Raw genomic sequence first — 15,904 nt, 5'->3', positions numbered from 1 at the left:
TAAGGATTTTTGCATCTATGTTCACTAAAGAGATTGGTCTGTAGGTCCCCTTTTCAGTTGGGTCTTTTTCTGTTTTTGGAAACAGGATAACACTTGCTTCCAGGAATGACTTTGGAAGCACTGCTTCCTTTTTTATTTCACTTGAGGAATATTGTTGTTATATCTTCAAGATTCTTGTAGGATTCAACAGGACCTGAGCTTTTCTTAGTTGGTAGTTTTGTTCTGGTTTGACCTCTTCCTTCTCATAATTTGATTTTCTTGGGTATTTTGTCAGTGTTGGAAACCTGAATACTACAACTTCCACCCTCTCTTCCTTATTGTCCTCTATACTCAGCTTCCAGAGGCTCAGGGCAAAGATGGAGATCTGACCATGCCCCTTCCTGTGAATCTATCAATGATTCCTCCTTGTCTACAGGATTAGACTGTGCTTTCTCCAGCCATGTTTCTTGCTTTCTATCTTGTAAGATCCAGCCATGCTGAATGGCTTGTATTCTACCCCTGCTTCCCACTCAACCACTCCCACCTCCACGAAAATCACGGATGCTTCTTGCCTTTCTTTATGCTTTGCTTTGAACACCTGCCTTCCCCCATTTGTCAACTCTTCCATATCTTTTAAGAACTGCTTAGGCATCACCTCTTCTGGAAGCTTTTCTGGACCTCCCTTTTGCTTTACGTTCCCTACAACACCCCATGCCTATCAGGCACTGCTCTGATCATTAGTCTCCTTCTAACCTGGACTGCCAGATCCTTAGGGCAGGGACCAGTTCTTATTCATCTCAGTATCTCCAATGTCATTCAGAGCCTATGTACTGAGAGCTTGATACATATTTACTCAATAAATGAGTGAAGTGATTCCAAACTTGGCATGTGGTGAAGAGTTTGGTAAAAAGTAATGGATGAAAACAATTATCTATCTAATATATATATATATATGATTTCTAGATGTAGGAAACTGAGCAAGGTCTATTCCTCTGACATCTGAGAGATGGAAGAGTAGAAAGTTTGGAGGAAAGCACTGAGGAGATGCAAAGCTTCCGAGAGCCCAAAGCCAGGAGGAGTAGCTGCCACTCTGCTGACATTACTGAGATTGGCTGAGATAAGATGTCATCTGATGGAGTAAGGACATGCACACAGAGGCAGGGAATTTTGCTACAAAATAGAGGCCTACATCCTTTCCGGGTTCACTATTTATGGATTTTCTGTCAAGCCTGTTTCTCAGCTTCAGGATAAACAGAGGGAACCTCTATTTACACAGTGGGAACAGAGTTTAAGAAACCCATCTCCCTGGAGCAAGCTAGAAAATATGAAAAACATAAAAAATGATTCTGGGCAGATATATGACAGATCCATTAAGTGGCAATAAAGAGGCTAGCTACACTCAGCCTTTGAGGCTACATACTACACTGTACCCACAGGACAGCAGTGTGGAGCATGCATGGTCCTGAACCAAGTGACAGTTTATGAACTGTTATGTAAAACATGACAAAAAATAATTTTCTCCCAGTATTTAAGTGGTAAAGAGACAGAAGGTGGTAGGACTAGAATCCAGGTCTTCATGTCTCTAAGTACAGTGCTCTTTGCACTACTGCACATGGGATAAGGATCTCATAGCTGCCTAGATCCTGGGATTACCATTCTGATGTTTTGAACCCTTAACTTATATGCTGCAAAAAGACAGGCCTAGCAGCTCCTAACAGACAGGTGGTAAGAAGTGAAAATGAGTCACTGGGATGAAGTGAAGCTTCCAGAATTATAAGTGTGCACAGCTGGACGGGCTTTGAAGGGTCCATCATAGGACTACTGAAGGTCTGGACTTTGGTCATGTAGCAATTCTAGAATTGGGGTTCCCACAACTTCCTTGAGTGGCCCTCAGTGGTATGCTCAACCTTGATTTTTCCCAGATGCTTAGTGCCTTTGGTCTTGGTCCTCAGACTTCCAGGAAATGCATAGGCTTTAGCTCCCAATGCTGTGGCCTCCCACCCTTTTTCTTGATTATTTGGGATGTGCATGAGCACATGCACATGTGCCCTTCCTGCTGTGTCCTCAGTTAACTTGTCAGGGTTTGGATTTCTTATGTTACCCCTCTCAAGCAGCTCCAGGGGCTTATCCCAAGCTGTGCTCAGCGCTGGCTCAGAGACACGGTACCATCTACACTGCCCAGCCCCTGGAGAACATGAGTTACCACTAGGGATCTGCTTTTTGCCTCCCCTCTGATGTTTTAAGACCACAGTCTGCGTGTGTGTGCGCGCGCACACACACACACACACACACACACACACACACAGAGTTTTATTTGTGTGCTTTTCTCAAGGCTCTAGGCTTTTGGAAGACATTAGTCATAACTCAGTTTGGTGAAAATCTATCTGGATATCCAGGGTTTAGTTAAATATACCAAGGATTGGTAACCACCCCTCTCACTCCCCTAATTGTAAGAAGGAGTGGGGAGTAGAACATTTGGAATCTGAAAATCAAGTATTCAGCAAAATGCTGGCGAGGCTCTCATCAACATGTGCAGCCAGTCGATTTGACACAATGGGGCGTCATTGCTACAACCTGCCGGCTGCAGATGATAAATTTAACCTTAAAGATGGCTCCACGTTCCAAAGCGGGGACAAAGCTGATTTCTTTGAAAGGAGGCATTGGCTGGATAGAGGAGCATTTGAAAAAGTCTTCCGTATTGTAAGTATGCACAAGCAGCCCATTTATTTACGTAGTCTGCACTGTTCATTCCTAAATCTTTACCCTACACCTCCATCCCTGCTCACCCCATCCTTACAAATGTCTTTACAGTTTACTTCTCAGCTACTTGCCTTCCCTGCCTCTGCACTGACATATGGTTGGACCCGAGAGAAGCCTGGTGCTCAGGCTTTTGACACGACACCTCCCATCCTTAGCATCTCACACACCAGGGAAGACGCCCTCACGTGAGAACTGTTGGATTTAACATCCAAGGGAATGGAAGAGGGCTCACATATTCAAAAGTTCGCATTTCTTCAAGAGGAAAGGCACTTTCTTCTGATTTGCACTCTTCATTTTCAAGAAGCAAGCAAGCACAGTCCTGTCCATCGAGGGATATGAAAAGTTTGCAGGAATTTATCAGATGCCAAAAATTTGTGTCTTCCTAGGTGATCAGCATGGGAATGTTTTGCCTTTGGCCCTTTCTTTTGAAAGGCCTAGAAGCAGCCAGTTTCAGGTGGCTAAATTATCAGTAGAGCTCTATATGCACACCAGGCAATTCTCCAAGATGCTAACACAGGTTCCTCTCACTGCAACAATCACCAAGCCAGGCCTTCTAAATGGGAAGACTGAGCAGTATTCACTTCAGAAGAATGTTCACGGACCGCAACACCTGTGGAATAGTACTGCTTTCTCTGGCTTTGCTAGTAAAATGGGTCATGCTGCTGTTTGAACCTTAAATGCCTGCCGTGGGCTCCTGTGTGGAAGGCTTGGCCCCCAGCCTGTGATGCTATCGAGAGGTGGCAGGACCTCTAGGAGGTGTGGCCAGTGGGAGTTAGGTCATTGGAAGTGTGTCCTCAGTGGGTGCGGGGACCCGAGCCCTTCTGTCTCTCTCTTCTTCCCTCCAGGAGACAAGCAGCTTTGTTCTTTTGCACACTCCCTGCCATGATGTACGGTGACACCACAGGCCCAAGGCAAAAGGTGCAATCAACTGTGCACTGAAACCTCTGACACCGAGTCAGAATAAGCCTTTCCCTCTTGAGGTTATTTATCTCAGGTATTTTGTCACAGTGACAGAACCCTGACTAATGTATACGTGCAGGAGCAGTAACACCGATTCTGTCTTGGTTTGTGCTAATACCCTTGTCTTCAAGAGTTGGTGGTCCTCTCTTTTTAAGGAGAAGATGTGGTACTGTTCTCATTTTATTGGCAGAAAACTAAAGGGGAGAAAACGGTAGAGTGAAAGGACCACAGATAGGCTCAGGCCGGCATCAGACCTGACACTTCGTGGTGGTAGAAGCAGATAAAGTCCCTCCGGCAGCTGCAGGTCTTTTAGTCCTGGGCATAGCAAACCCTGCGAGGCAGGAACAAATATAGCACCCACATGCGTGGCGTGAAGGCATGTCCTGGCAGTTGTTGCCCGTTTAGCCCTCACACACACTGGAGGGGTGTTTTGTTGTATAAATGAGAGAAACAGTGTCTCAGAAGGCCCACCTGGCGGGGAGCCAAAGGCTCTAGCTGACTCCAAAGATGACACACTGTTCCCTGCTGCAGGCATCTTGGCCTCTATAACTCTGCCAAGGCAGACAACCACAGCATTTGGACACTGCCATCTTCCTGACAAGTATCTCACCCTGCAATCCCACCTGACATCCGAAGAGGTTAAAACTGCTGCCTGGGAGCCAGAGACACCTAGAAGTGGCTTCCATAACGTCCTCCAAATTTGGGATGAGAGTGGGAAGAGCAAAAGTTAATTTAGATATGAAATCTAACTTTGGATGCCTTAGATAACCCTTTTGATCTATTTCTTGAACTCTCTAGAGAAAGCTGCTGTACAAAGCAGCTCTCATCTGCTTTGCTGTAGAGAAGAAATAAGTACTCCATTCCTACCTGCCCCTGAAAGGCTGACTTGGTCTTTGGTCTAAATAAGCTGGGCCTGTCACCTTTAAGTGCCTCATTCCATTCAAGGACAGAGAACATGTTATTTTTCAAAACACATCACTGTGGTGTTTTTAGGACCTAAAATGTGTTTTTAGGTAGGTTTTTAGGACCTAAAATGGTCCTAGTGAAGCCTGCATGTCATCCGACCACACAGGGCTTGGGCTCATGCCTTTGTCACATCTGCATTTCACATGAGATGCTGTCACTGTTGTTATTTCTGTTTTATTTATTCCATGCTGAAGTAAAAGAAGAAATATTCACAAAATCAGCCATTTGCCACTGCAAATATATTGGAAACACTAAGAATGTAATGCATCTCTCCCTAGCTAGAGAATCGACTTTAAACATGTAATTAAAATCAAAGAGATTTTAGATGTTGCATTTTGTTATTTATTTTGTGGCACCAAGAATTGAACCCAGGGCTTCATGTGTGCTAGGCAAGTGCTCGTCTGAGTAACACTCACAGCTCTTAGATTTTTTTAAAAAAGACTGTCCAGCAGTATATGATTGGTTTCCTTCTAATTTCAGCAGATGTGTTGCCAAAGCAATGCTATTATCATTGCTTTGGGGATAACAGACCCACAGGTCTCTCCCCTTGCCCCATTCTCTATGCAAATATGTGGATATACACGTAGTTATTAGTTTCAAGCATTCTGTTACAGCTTCACAAGTTCTCAATATGTTAGATGTTGCAGAGATGTCAAAGAAACAGATGAATTTGTCCCTTCCCAATGAGGGAGGACAACTCAGTGGACTCCCTCAAAGCATGGTACAGAACAAGGGTCCAGGAAGTCAATTCCTTCTCTGCTCACCTTTTCTCCTCAGAAGAAAAAGCTCCCCTCTGCTGGGACCTAGGGAGGTGGTGCCCTGATCTCTGATAAACCTTTTACCCGATGGTGTAGCTAGCAAAGGTCTAAAGCTTCAAGACCATGTCTGGGCATCAGAAACTGCCAGGAAAGTTATCTTCTTCCAAGCTTCCAATTTATGGTCTAAAAAGTGAGACTAAAATCTGTCTGCTGAGCAGTAATCTAAAGCTCCTTTTGTGACCCCAGAATGAAAAGGACTATAGCAATGCAAAGCTTTATTTATTACTAATGCTCAGCAGGGACTAATTTCCACATGTACCTTTTGGGGCCTGCAAGGGCTCCTCTGCCTCCTTCTGAGATTAAGCTCCTCATCTCTGTGAACACAGGAATCAATCTGATCACTCTGCTCCTGAACATTTTACTATCTGTTCTCCGGGGAGAAGGAAAGGTTTTGAGGCCGCCTGTGACCTCCCCACACATTTGGCTGGAAATGATCGAACACTCATCCAGAAGCACAGGCAGGCACGTCCTGCCACTTGGGTTCAAGAGAAATAAGTTGAGCTGGGTGGGATGAAGGAAGTGTTGCTGGAAAGCTGGGCCAGTTTTTGACTCCTAGAAAACTCATTCTCTAGAAACTAGCTATAAATATCTTGAGAAATAATTTCCCTTCAAAACCTGGGTAAAACATGCCAACTGGATCATTACAAATGAAAGGTTTACTTTGTCTGGTAAAAGAAGACCATGATTACTTCCAAAGGCTTGCAAGTCTTCCCAGGTGAACCTGTGGTGTGACAGTGCCACCTGGTGGTAGGCAGGTGCTGTGGCACACCACACTCCGGGCCTGCAAAGGTGGTAAATGACTGGACCTATTGATATGTAAATACACTAAGCTTGGAGAGCAGCCCTTCCCCTGGAGGCCCTGATTCTTCTTAAAGTGGCTCCATGCATGTAAGGAAAAAAAATTATTTAAGCTTGCCACTTGCTGTGTGACCTGGGCAAACACTTTTTCTACCCACTTGATTCTTGGTACCAGATGTACTGAAGGGTGTGAAGCTTAAAAGCAAAAACAAAAAACACTTGGCTGTACAAAAGACATTTCAATTTTTATTACAATTTTTTTTTAAAAAAGGGAGAAACATTTTAGCCACACCACTTCACATAAAACCCTCGTGCAGGAGACCTATAAGGACCCTGAAAATCAGATGTGCAAAGGATTTGCTTTCACATAGCTTTTTTCATGGCTGATTGTGTCATGCTGAAGAGATAGGCTTCATAGATGATATTTAAGAAGTTGTCATCATTCTGGAAAACAAGATCAAAAGGCCCAAATGAATGAAACTTGGGTGGTAGAACCCAGGGCTTTCTGTCTTAGAGATGAACTGGTATCTGATTTTTAAAAAACTATTTGTTTATTTATTTAAGTGCTGAAGCTGAACCCAGGACCTTATGCATACTAGGCAAGGACTCTAGCACTGAGTCACACCCCACCCCACCTAGCCCTTGGCATCTAATACTAAGATGTTCACCTCTGCTTATGCTGTTTAATAGCAGGTGGCTTTAACTGTGTGCATGGATATTCAGTGGGGCTGCAGGTAAGTCCAGGACAGAGCTCCTGTTTTTCAGTGGTTGATATGTAAATTGTTTGTTTTGATTTTTGGTACCAGGAATTGAACTCAGGTCCTTGAGCTTATGAAGCAGGTGGCGGCAACACTAAGCTGAATCCCCAGCCCTCAATGTTTGATATGTAAAGCAGCAAGTGCTCATAACAGCACTGAAGGACAACCCAGCCATGTGGCCGCATGCAACAAAGTTTACTTGTGGAAAAGCTGGCTCTGTGGCGTGAAGCCACTGACCCCCAGCAGACTGATGGGTCAGGAGGGAGCAATTAAGGTTGAAGTATCTCCGAGTTGGGTTAAAAGATCGCTGGCTGTTCTTTCAGGTCCTCCAAGTATATTTTGTATATTTTGTTTTGGGCAGGAACTAGGATTTTTATCTGCAAAATGATTAATTGGTACCTTATCAAAAGCCAGTATCATTTGTCCCAAAAGTTGTGGAAAGCTTCTGCCAAGTGGGCAGCAGCTGGCCTGGTAGTCACTGGGCTCTTTTGCCAGGGTAAAGGATAAGAGATACAGTAATCATGGTTCCATTCAATGGTTTTCTTGATTTTTTTTTAGGGCTGGATTTCTCCCTCCTACTTAAATCCTTTAAAGCTTTAGCAACTCACCTGCACGCTATATCTTTGAACTACGCACAGAGTTATTAGCATTATTCACGTGCAATGAAGAGTGATGTTACCCATTTTTTTCTATGAAGCAGCCACAAAGTCTTTATGCATGAGATTGTGTCCTAAACAGACTGCCTGAATGACTTCACAGGGCTGCAGGAAAACAATGTCTAGAACATGGGAAGAAGTAAAATGTATGCAAGGAGCGGAGGGAACAGGAACAGAATTTCTAAGTAGCTATGAAAAGAATCTTGGGACAATGTGATCTGAATGGAATGAACCAGAAAAGGTGTGGATCTTTAAAACCCAAACTTAATCTAATTTTTCTTTTCATTATTCACAGTACAGTATGCAGACGTTCTTTCTAAATTCTCATGAACTTAATCATGAACAGTTTTTAAAAGTAGAAAACGCTATTATCATATTTATCAATTAATAAGGATCAATCACTTGTTGTTCTTATTTACATCAGATTATTATGCTTCAAACTCAGATGCTCATTTTCAGCCCCATTCCTTTCACCTTTTTGTATTTTTGAGACAGGGTCTATGTAGCCCAGGCTGGTCTCCAACTTATGGTGATCCTCCTGCCTCAGCTTCCCAAGTGCTGGGATTACAAGTGTGCACCACCATCCTCAGACCTTTAATTCTTATAGTATATATTTTAAAAAAATGTTTTTACTAAGATTCTATTATCTTTTTAAGTAGGATGAGGCAACTGCAAAAGGGCTAGGCTGCACTCTAACCATCAACTGATGCTTAAGCAAAGTACCACAAAATTTTCTTAAAGACAATGATCTACAAAAGATACATAAATATGTTAGTTGAGGTGTCTGAAGTCTGGCTGGCTGAGAGTCTTCCCCTTTCCAAGGCCTATCGTTTACTTTTTGGGTGTGCTCTGCAGGACGCAGCAGCTGGCCTGTACCAGTCATGGGCCAACAGTATAGTACAGTGGCAGGGGGCACTGTAGAGCTGGGCTGGATGGGATCCCAGCTCTTCTTTGCGGTGACCTCAGGACAAACACAGTCTCAGTGTCCTTGTCTGTAAATTAGGAGCAGTCTTGTATAAGGACTGAATGAGTTTGTGTATGTAAAGTGCTTAAAACAGAGCCCGGCAGCCAGATGCTGTGGAACACACCTGTCATCTCAGCACTCAGGGAGGCAGAGACAGGAAGACAGGAAGAGGTGCCCATCCCGGGCAACTTAGCTACTTAGCAAGACTCTCTGGAAAATATTTTAAACAATGGTTGGGGATTTTGCTCAGTGCAAAGGCCCTGGGTTCAATCCTCCATACTGCAAAAAAATAAATAAAAGAAAATCAAAACTGTATGCAGGTGTCAGCTCTTATGGTTGTTATTATTTCATAGAGACAATAGCTGCCAAGGAGTCCAGTCTTTTCATCTTGTCCTAATAAATAGGCTTCCAAACCACACGTAGACTGCCTGCAGCGGTCACCACCAGTTCTTGCTTCCCTCCCAGGTCCCTCTCCGTCCTGTGGCCTGCCCAGAGTGGTCCCTGGGTATCTTTCTGACAGTTCCTCAGTGCTCGCTTCCTCACTCATGCAGGCTTCCTTCTTGTCTGCTAGTTGAGAGCCCCAAGGCCTTAGCCAACCCTCCAAGTTAAAATCCCCTGAAGGGCTGAGACACCCAACACACTAGCTCAGTGAGATCAGAAGCTGCTGGGGTGGAGGGTGAACCGTTACATACTCCCTCCTCTTGGCACAGCACTCTAAGCACAAAGTAGCTAACCGAGTAACTCATAGCCACGTCAGCAGGTCAGCAAGTCTGGGGAGATCTGAAGAAAGACGCGGTGGCCCCCTTACCTGGATAAGGTACAGCAGTGCTTCCTGGAGCTGTGGCCTGGTTAGCGGGCTGCTGGTGACCACAGAGGGCTCTGGGCTCTGCAGGGGCAGGAGCCCACCATCCCTCTCCCTTGCTGGGGCACAGGTGGCTTGTGTGAATACCATGGGGGACATGAGCAGAGAAGGAGCCACTGTAGCTGGGATGTGCTGAGGTGAGATGACCTGCTCACAGCAAAGACACACAGAAAGCAGAGTTAAGGAGCCAAGCTCAGGGATGAAGAGGTGCTCCCTTCAAAGCAGGGGGACAAGCAAACAGTGTGCTAACTGTCCACAGGTCTCCTTGGTGGGAAAGCTTCTGGGACAACTGGTTCCCTCTCAGCTCTCCATGTGTTCCCTCTTGGCCGTGAGGCTCCTTCAATGCCAACTGCCCTGCTGACTGCTGCCCATACATAGAAAACCTGGTGCTTTATCTTTTGGGTTTCTCTTCATTATTTGGCAACATGTACCTGGGACTGCTGGCCCTCCTCCCTGGGCTGGAGGTCCAACCGCATACCTCAGGGGCAATTTGTCCTTGTTGGGGCAGATGCTTCCAGTCTGGCCCTCTGTGAAAAGGCTGGCAGGCCTCCTGCCTTCTGCAGCCTTACTTGCTTGTCACTGGGAGGGAGCCCAACTTATGGGGTCTACCCTTCTGTTTCTCTCCTGATCAGATGTGCTGCATTTTCTGCTCCTTCTGCCAGGATGGGGTAGACCCCAGGGGTGCTTGCTCTGGTATTACCACTGATCTGTCTGGGTGAATCTGTTTATCTTGCTGGGCTAATAAGCCTAAAACCAAGTTTTCCAATGCCTGTTCCAGTGAGGCAAGTGACATTCTGTCCCCCCATCTGACTGAACCCTACAGCTAGAAAGGAGTATTACTTTTCAGTCTCAGGGAACCCCACAGAGCTCATGAGAAGCAGGCACAGAAGCAAGCTGTCTAGAAGTTTCTGGAATTTGGTAATCACCCCCCATGTATCTACTTGGGCAGAAACTGGCCTACAGGAAGACAGATTGTTTGTTGCTTTTAGCTCTTCCCTGATTATTTTCAGGAGAGGTGCTGAGAACCAACACTCCACAGAGTAGGAGCCACAGCACCAGGAAGAACACAGCGTGGGCTGGCAGAATTTACACTTTCCTTACTTGGCTCTTGACATTTGTGACTACTGAAAAGAGAATTATATATGCAGAAATTTAAAGTCAGTCTATCAACCCAAATTTTCTGACTCTAAATCATCAAAGTGAGAAAAAAGACACATTTTAAAAAGAGGGACAATATTACATTACAACGAGGGCAAGACTGTCAGTGCCTCAGCCCCACAAAATGAGGTGTTCCTATTGCAGAAGGCACTCAGACTTAAAAGTAAGAAATGAGAATACCTTGATTCAGGTCTGCACATACACAGAGACTTACAGCACATGCCTAAGGTCTTTGTTTTGTTTTGTTTTGTTTTTTTAAATAAAATCACTTTGGAGGAACTGTGATAAGCCATGTGCAAAAACTGTCAAAAAGACCAATGGTGTATACAAAGTAAGTAGGGAGAACTTTCCAATTTTTAAAGTTAATACATTTTGGATTTGCCCCAATCCAAGGAAAGATGAGGCTGGGTCAGATCCCCAGGCAGATGACTGATAGCATGTGGTTTTCTCACCGTCTCCAGTTACTGTGGGTGAGAGCTCCATCCTCCCAGAAAGATCACTTATGAGGTATGACTGAGAAACATGCTGAATATTTAATTTTTTAAAAATGTATTACAGTAAAAGATATGTTGTCATTAATCCCTTTATAATACTCTGTTTTTGGACATACTTTTCCATCCTTTTTGCCACTTTCTGAAGCAGTTCTGTAAGTCTTGTTATGTATCTTTAGTTGTGCTGTTGTGGATACTTCAATATCCCTGAATCAATTCAAAACTTTTATTTTTCATCGTCATTTTTACTTTGGGGAAGACTCCGAACTGTGAATAAGGTGGATGAGGACACCCAGTAATGTTTCTACAAGCCCGACTTTCTGCTGCATGGCACTCAGCTGCAGCATTCTCCACACTTTTTATCACATTTTGGAAAGATAGTCATGAAAGAGGACTTCCACAATGACTTCGGAAAGTGGCAAAAACGATGGGCTAAGTGTATTTAAAGCAAGGGGTATCGTGAAAAGGATTAATGGCAATGTGTCTTAGTGTTGTAAATTTTAAAATTCAAACATTCACTGTATATTTTTAATCAGACTGCATACAAAGTTTTAGCTCTCTGGCAGTCTGCTTGGGGAGAGTCAAGTGGGTGACATATTTACCCTGCCCCAACCTTCATTAAGTCACACTAATGATCCAGATCAAGCGAAACAGGCTCTACCTTTACTAGGTATGTTCTGTTTACCTCATGAAGTTACAGGATTGTGGGCTCTGAGGAGGCACAGACTCTGTTTGCTCCATTATTGTGTAGCTCAATGCCTAATATGCAGGAAGTACTCAAAAACATTTTGTTTTTTGGTACTGGGGATTGAACTTGGAACCTTACACTTGCAAAGCAGGTGATGGAACAACTGAGCTAAATCCCCAGCCCTCAAACATATTTACTAGATCAATGAACAAGCATTAATAAACTGCAGTGAGAAACAAGAAGTTAGATATTTGCTAGCACAGAGTCATTTTAAAGCAGACCATCATACATTTCCATAGTCAAAGACTAGGATTTTTTTCTAGGTCTGTGCTGGCCTTCAGGCCTTGTAACATTATACAGATTTAGCTCTATAAATAAAGTAGCCCCTAAAGTGGGGGGAGGGACTCCCACACAGTGAAGCAAAGGGAAGGTTCTTCTTCCAGGCAGAATGGAAAAGTGATTGACAACAAGATCACAGAGGTGGCTTTGGGAACCCTATTCTAAATAGAAATGTGTGTGATGTGTGGACCCGGTAGCAGAGAAGCAGACTGTAAACTGCCACGTTACCACCCCACCCTCACCTTCCATTAATGGATATTTACCTGCAAAAGAGGAGCCTGATTCTCTGTGCTGCATGTGCTGCTGATCCAGGACTCTAAGGGTTTCCCTGTCCTGCAGCTCTGAGTAACCGCGGGGAACTTGGCTGCCAGGGATGGCCGGGGAGCTGCCTGCAGCTGCTGCTCCTGCTGGACCACTTGGAGCCTTCTTAGCAGCTCCTGAGGGGAGACCACTCCAGGGCTGTTTGTCTGACTGCCAGGAAGAGCCAGTGTTTCTCTAGGCAGCACGTACTGTCCCCTTCTGTGAGCCTGATGTCCTAGCATCTGAGGTGCAAGAGATCCATTGAAATACAGCTGGGGCTGGGCCAGACCCTGGACTGGAGCCATAGGGGTAGCAGCAGACAGGGCTCTGTGGCTACCAGGGGCAGCCAGGTTGGCAGGTGCTGGTGTGCTGGGATCATGCTTGCTCACTAGCTCCAGGGAATTCTGGAACTTCTCTATCAAGTTCTGGATCCTGGAAGCACTTTGTCCAGCATGCATAGTTCTGATGTTATGGGACGATCCTTGCTGGATGGGTCCAGGAGCAATGTCCCTTGCAGGATGGGCACTGCCATTCTCACAGGGCCGCTGTTCAGGCAGCTCTGACAGAGGGTGCAGGTCCACACTCCTGACCATCAGTTTCTGAATGGCTGGACACAGCTGCTTCTCCACAGGGGATGAGAGCTTTCTGGGCTCCTCATAGGAGAGGGAGCGCACAATGCCATGCCGGACTGGAAGCTTCTCTTGCTGTTGCTGGTGAAGGCTCTGTGGGGGCTCCATAGTTTCCTGGCTGGTAGCTGTGTCCTGCTTCCCAAACAGGGCTATCAGGGATAAGTGTTGGGGTTCAGGATCTAAAGTCTGAAAAAAAGAAAGACATCTAAAAATGGATCCACATATAATTTGGTTATGGTGGAGCTCTTAAGTATAACTTACCTAACTGATAAGACTTACTCTTTTTGTAAAAGATCAATTAGAGATGAAAAATATAAAATTTAAAAATCTGAGACCTCCTTTTTAATGTCAATGATTTTCACAGCATTATCCCCCCACCTCCAAGATTGTTGTTCTATTTTAGTATCTAGTGACTGATTAAAATAGGCACATAACCCTTGGGAGACCTGGTGTCCACAGACTGGGGACCACAATGGTGTAAAATTATGTACACTGAAAGGTAAACCATCTCTACAAGTCCACCTAAGCTTGCAGAGTGCAAGAGGCACTAAGAGTGCACAAGAGCACAAATGAGTGTCCTGGTGGCTTTTTACAGAATGATAGAAACCTAGGGCTAGAAAGAAAGATATGTCATTTAATCTAACTTGATCTTTCCAGCAATATACCAGTGCCCTTTGAAGAAATCATCAGATACTTACAGTCCATCCTGGTCCAGCAAGTTACACAGCTCCTTTCTCTCTGCTCTGTGTAACTCTACCTGCTTCTGCTGCCTTCTCCACTGTTACAGTGGAAACATGAACTCCATTCTAAAGTCAACATATTCTGGTTTTTCTATTAAAATATAATAACTCCATGGAAAGCAGTAAAAGGAAAGCTAAAAGAATTAGAAAGGATTTCTTTTTTTTTGAAAAATTCAATACAAGACTTTCATTAGCTAGTCTTTACTCCTTTTCGGCTCCATGTGCATTTTCAGAATTGATTTAAACTAGTTCTCTGAAAAAAACCTTTAATTAGGAATAGCCATATAAAATACACACATTATATTTAAAATCAATAATGGAGCCTGCAGATTAGCAAGCTTTGTTATTACTGTGCTATTCTGAAATACATACATATAATATACATATACAGTGATATAAAAGCTGCTGTAACATTTATATTTTAGAGTGCAAATACAATGACAAGTCACTAGGTCTATAGGGAAGTTTTATACTGGTCTTTACTCTGAGCTTACTGAGAATAGGCACTCCATCCTACACACACAAAGGGGTGCTCAAAAATGTCACATGACATTTTGCTGCCTAGTTGGTTGCTTTTTTCAGAGGCCTTGGACTGCCTCCCCTAGAAGAATATAGACCCAATGAGTAATGTTTCTGTCACCTCTGACATTGTGATCAGTTGTCTGTTGTTTTTTAAAATACTATCTTTTAAGGTATTCAAGTCTACAGAACTTGTCCAAAGTAAAAATTATAACACCCTTCTAAGAAGAGTAAATCATTAATAATGAAAACTCTTCAATATGGAATCTCTCTTAAACATCCTTCAATGGCACCAGGCACGCCCGAGATGCCTTGTGGGTAAAAGTCCCCTAGAACTTGTGCAGAGGCCGTGTTACCTGGCCAGGAGGTATGCGCTGCTGCTGGCTGCCTCTGGGCTTCACTGGGATTGGTTTGATGAGATTAGGGTTGTCATAAATGGCAGACGAACTGGTTATCTGTTTTGGCTCAGAGCAGGTTTTACACTGAAATGGAAAAAAAAAAAAAGACCTCATTTTGGATGTAAAATAAGATTAGTGCTTTTAAAATAACTTATCTGCTTTTATCCAAGTGGTAGATGGCTAAGTTTTTGATAGGTTTTCATGAACAAAGGATAATTCCTGAAACTTCTCTGATATTAGCTATATATGAGTATAAATCAAATTCAAGTGATTACCAAGAGCACCAGTCCAGAGGACCTAGAAGCTCTTAGATACATGGATAATTGAAAGGCTATATATTTGCTTAAGAAGTAATAGTTTAAAAACGTGGTCTAATGCTTTTCAATGATAAACAACTACAGAAACTATTCTTTAAATAAAGGACAGATTAGAGTAGAATGTTTTCCTCCATTAGCAGGAGAGTCACTGAATATACTTCATCAAAGCAGCTAAACCTTTTTGGTCTACAAACCAAAAAGTAAAGCTGATGCAAACCACTGATTTAAAAATTACCAACATCATCTTTATTTAATAAAGGACATCTTGCATAAACAGCAACATTCAAATCTGAGTGCTCTGAGCTGCTCACTACAAATTAGAATTTCATAGAGCAAGAGACAAGCCTCATCACTTCAAATACTGACTCATTCTCATCCATTAATCTAACCAGCCATGCAGTTAACACAGTAGGATTCATAACAAAAAGCACAGCAATGATGTTGGTGTCTCTTTTCTTAAGACATCAAATAAAACAATATAAAGATACTACCTTCTATACTATAGACTCTCTATAGCATCATTAATTTAAACTGTACAATCAAGGCCTTGGGGCAGAAAACATTTCTCTGTGTAAAATGAAGTATACATACAATCTTGTCCCTCAGGATCTCATAGTTTCAATGTAATTTCCAATTATTGGGGTATATTTTCTAGTTCAAAACCATAGGAGCATTCGCTCGATTACCACTGTTAGTATTTGAATTTGTCCTTTTAAGCATATACAAGCCCAACTATTTTCTCCTAAGAACTCTTAAGAGTCATTTGAATATTTAGCTTTAGTGTTCAGTGGGGTGTAAAATCGC

This window comes from Fukomys damarensis, unplaced genomic scaffold, assembly GCF_012274545.1.
Source record: "Fukomys damarensis isolate Sample0158 unplaced genomic scaffold, DMR_v1.0_HiC HiC_scaffold_5, whole genome shotgun sequence".
Classification (NCBI taxonomy): domain Eukaryota; kingdom Metazoa; phylum Chordata; class Mammalia; order Rodentia; family Bathyergidae; genus Fukomys; species Fukomys damarensis.
Note: the sequence above shows the minus strand (reverse complement) of the source record.